The following is a 5,000-nucleotide window of genomic DNA, read 5'->3' on the forward strand; positions in this document are numbered from 1 at the left end:
TTCTGAGTTGCTGTTTGTCTCGGTTTCAAAGTGAGTCTTGGTGCTCAACTATTGCAAGGGAAATGAGTTTGATTTGAATAAGATTATGCAACTTATTTTCATTTGAAAGGTTGTGCACCAGGACTCGCTTTGAAACTGAAGCATGCAGAAACTCGGAAATGGGCTTTTTAAGGTTAGCAGTAAGCATTAAATCTAAGAACATTTCAAAAAAAGCAAAAAATGAAGAAAAAAATGGCAATGGATACGAAGCTATGGCACAGACTTAGGTAAACATATGCCTCTTATCAACAAAGGGTGATTTCTCTGGGAGACTTACTTTGAAGTTTACAGGAGAAAAAATACAAGAAAAAATATAAGCTTGACGTTCTTATTATTTAAAGTAAACCCCCGAACCTGCAAAAGATCGCTTTAAATATGACTCAATATTGTTTGCAATCAAACTTGCTTGAAATTCTTTCCTGGCAAAGTATTAATTTTGTACGCAAATTAAATGAAGTTTTAATTGCATCGCTTAATTTCCAATTTCTTATTTCCATGACCTCTGTCAGACAAAAAGTGTTGATGTTGCCCCATAAATATAAAAGAAAAACCATCACACATCACAATACCTTTGAATCTGGCAAAGCCTGATAAATATTATTAAAGCCAACATATCCTTTCGGGTTTTCTTTGTTTTGTTAGCTCGTGGTAGGGTTAGGTTATTGTTTGATGTTTTTTTGCTCTTTTGTTTTCCTTTGCGTTACGTCATCTGTGAGTTTCACAGGTTTTTACACCGAGGATGAGCCTTCCTTTCTCTTACACCGCCGGTTAATTACTCTTACTTGTGAAAAATGTGTAAGAGAGGATATTGTCTTAAACAATACCTTCAGGGAACTTGTTATCGTCTATTTGACCTTGCTCCTGATGCGCACTTGTATATTCCCATGCAAGACTTTGCAACCACACCAAAAACAGAAGTCCGACGTTTTAATGAAGGCTTTCTACGTTCCCCTCGATTTTGCCCCTTCCGTAAAATAGCCATGCTCGTGGAGCTGGCCAAAAGAATCGTGGTGTTTGGGGGGACTGGACCTCGACCTCAAGGAGTAGTCCCAGGTGCAGTCCCAAAGCAATCGAGCTCCATTACTGGGAGACACCACTGTTAACGTTTTAACCGTGGTGCATTCAAACACCGTCCTCGGTTGTAGTTTGATCGTGTACGATTGTTTGTTCGTACTCGGTATATAGTAAACGTGCTCGTTTGACCAGAAATCTCAAATGATCCCAATTATCAAGCAAAAAATGGGCAACAAGCTTTCTTTCAAATACTTTTTGACTGACAAGAATTGCTGAAGACTGTGCAGAATTAAGTACAAACAAATATAAATAAGCCAGACAACAGAGATCACAGATCCAAGTTGTTCAATTTCTTCTCTGTCTTTGTCAAAGGGACATGGTCACGGTCTGCGCATGCTCGTATAGCTGATCGAAACTTGAAAAAGTCAGGCTGACTTTTTCAAGTTACTAGCACTCACAGATTCAAAATGGCGTCTACCCGAGGATCCGGACATGGCGGTAAACGCATCAACTCAGGGCGGAAACAAAAGGTCAAAGACAGAGAGGAATACAAGAAAGCCTGGCTGAGAAACCATAAGCATATTCATGTGGAAGAAAAGACATTTAAGTTGTGGCTGCAGGCAAAATTTGATGCAACTGAAGAGAGTGTAGTGTAACGTGAAGTGCTAGATTTCTAGCCCATATGAACCATGTGAGCATTAGCCCTACTGATGAAACTTGGCCCACACAAGGACAGAGAAAAACTCTGACCAGGGTGGGAATTGAACCCACGACCTTCGGGTTAGATCTCCGCTGCTCTACTGACTGAGCTACAAGGTCAGAGGGAAGCAGGCCGTGGGAACTGAAGATGTTAAAGTCACGGCAATTAACATGTACAAGTACAAACGTTGGCCGTGAAGCACTTTTATTTTAAACAGAATTACTGAAGAGAGTGTAGTGTAGATGCAGCCTATGAGTCTTTCAGTGACAGTGATTTTGCGACTCATTTTATTGTCTCTCGAATATCGTCGAAGGCAAGACTTACGTTAATAATCGTTTGATTTATATTCCTTGATAAGCTGTATTTTACGTTATCAAGTTGTTTTCTCTTTTCATGCAGGAAAATGGAAGACATCTCGAGTGTCTCGAGTGTCTCGAAAGTTGGCTTTGGCGAGCGAAAGAAGCACGTGCCAAGTGCGATTGGCGAAAGTGAAGGTTCATTTTCTGGATAAAAATAAATACCATTTGATAATAAGCATGCTTACGTCTTTACATTGGTGTATTTTAAATCTATTCTTTCTAAACAGGGCCACTAACATCTACACCAGTGAAGCCGCGACGTGATGAACTTTCGGAGTCACTGGTTGTCTCTCCGATCGTGGAAGCTGTGTCGACTCCTGACAACTGTTCACCAGCATCATTCATCGAGAACAGCAGACTTCATTCTAGTCTTGGAAAGTACGTATGCATATATTTTGTTTAAAAGAGAGCACTGTCCATTGTTCATGGTTTCTGTGGAATACATTGCACTGTAAAAACAGGGCTTACATATCTACAGTGAAATCCCTGCATGAATCAAAATCGTGCCTATAATTATAGTCAATTCTTGCATATGTCATGTCCTTTTGTTCCATTATTTTGTAGATTAAACTGTTCAATGTTTACTGATGAAGACCTAGATGATAACTGTTCCGTTGAGAATGAAAGGTATTTACTCTTTCATGTCAAATTCCTCCCACAGAACAATAATATCAACCCTGAAGATCACTGAATGTGATCGAAAATACAGGTGTCAGAAAATGTTTTGTCTTCATTTCTGCACATATATATATACATACATACATACATACACATATATGGGAATTAAACCCACGACCTTCGGGTTAGATCTCCGCTGCTCTACTGACTAATATATATTTAGTTTTTAGTTTTTAGCGTGTACTGAAGAAGCCCGAAGGGCGAAACGTTTACACGAGATTATAATATACCAGACCTGTGAGAAGTTCGCCAGCGACTCATTTTTTCATTCTCCCTATTAACTTATCTGAGTCAAGACGTTTTGTATCCTTTTGGATCCTCCTCGCAAATGGCATCACCATTGGATACTCAATCTTTATCATTCTACTTATATATCTTATATCCCCTGATGAGTGGGCGACCACGAAACAGGCTTGTAGGGATGAACTTCCATATATATATATATATATATAGAAAGTTACAGGAACTCAACACTGGACAACTTCTGGGGAAAACTGTAATTGCCCTGAGCGGGATTTGAACCCACGTCCCCCTGATCACTAGTTGGGTGTGATGACCACTACACTATCAGGACAACCATGCTGGCAACATGGCTGATTAATCATTTAATGTGCGGCATTTCCGTGGGACTCCCTAAGGGCCAGTTTTTCTATGTGATAACGCTGGATCAACTGTAACTTTCTCTCAATTTCTCCTCAACTTGGACTGTGAATCCATTTGCGATCTTCCTGGGGGTGATACGTTGGCCCTTAGGGAGTCCCCTTAGGGAGTCCCATGGAAATGCCATACATTAAATGATTAATCAGCCATGTTGCCAGCATGGTAGTCCTGATAGTGTAGTGGTCATCACACCCGACTAGTGATCAGGGGGATGTGGGTTCAAATCCCGCTCAGGGCAATTACAGTTTTCCCCAGAAGTTGTCCAGTGTTGAGTTTCCTGTAACTTTCTCTCAATTTCTCCTCAACTTGGACTGTGAATCAATTTGCGATCCTCCTGGGGGTGATACGTTGTTGGCTCAAGGGATCTACTTAACTGTCTATATATATATAATATATATAATAAATATTATATATAAATAATAAATGAATGAATAATCAGGACACGATCATACTTTTGCCTCTGGTTTTCATACAGGTCTGTTTCGTAAAGGACGTTTAGTTTGTCCTGCACTCATCAGTGTGTAACCAAGAGTGATTTTATTCGTTGAAGATTACCGCTTTTTAGTCATACATGGCCGTTCGTGTTGCACGCTCCTATTTACCTAACGTTCTTCAATAGGTATTTCTCATTGTGTCTACATTTACTAATCAACTCGTTGCGCTTATTGAGTGTTGCTGTTTGCGGCTGGCATATGATATGATATTTTTCAGCTATGCATAAATTACAACGTTTTGTCGCGTTTGTATAATGCGAGGCGTGACAAAGAATTTTCCACGAAATTGTATAGTCGGTGTTGCTGTCCTTTAATTGCCAAATGTATTTGCTCAGTTCAGTTGAGTTGCTCTTCGCTCTTGCTTTAAAAGATGCTTTATGGTTTGCATACCTTGCTTTGAAATCAGTTGCTGTGAGTGCTACGTACTTTTCTTCCTTTTTGCTGGTCTTCACCGTTGTCTCTTGAGAGGCATTTTCCTTGTAATGGGCACGTGGTATTCCTCGGACAATTGCATTCCTTCTGGACATATCTTTGCTGCCTTTTGCCAGTTTTCTTTTGTTATTTCCTTTGATGATTGTTCTTACGTTTGGCATACAACTGTAGGATAGTTTTATTGTGTTCTTGTTGAAGATTTTGTGTAATTTATTGCTTTTTGGAAAGCATTTACGGATAATGTTCAGGAACTCTCTCCCCACATTGGTTTTCACGTTTTCGTTGTAGGGTGGGTTGAACCAGGTGATGTTACGCTTCCTTTGCCGTCTCCCTGTCTTTGGAGCCGTTGGTCTAACATAATTGAGTTTGTAAACATATCCACTGTCGCTCAGCGCCTTTTGATATACAGGGGCTGCTTCATTGAAGACTTCCTCACTCGAAGAAATTTCTGACAGTCACTTGTTGATTCCTTCAGGAATGTTCTTTAAGATGATTGGGGGGTGGTTGGATTTGATGTTGACGTACTGTAACACGTTGTTTGGTTTCATGTATGGTATGTGCTTTCCCGTGTTTAGGTCTAGGGTGACATCAAGGAAATTGACCACTTTCTTGTTGGCTTCGATC

General features: G+C 40.1%; 1 pseudogene; it reads left to right on the forward strand.

The window, feature by feature from the left end:
* The first annotated feature begins 1,520 nt into the window (after positions 1-1,520).
* The window catches only part of LOC138053664 (uncharacterized), a 19,721-nt pseudogene continuing 16,241 nt past the window's right edge, over positions 1,521-5,000 (forward strand).

The sequence above is a fragment of the Montipora capricornis genome, chromosome 6 (assembly GCF_036669925.1).
Source record: "Montipora capricornis isolate CH-2021 chromosome 6, ASM3666992v2, whole genome shotgun sequence".
NCBI lineage: Eukaryota > Metazoa > Cnidaria > Anthozoa > Scleractinia > Acroporidae > Montipora > Montipora capricornis.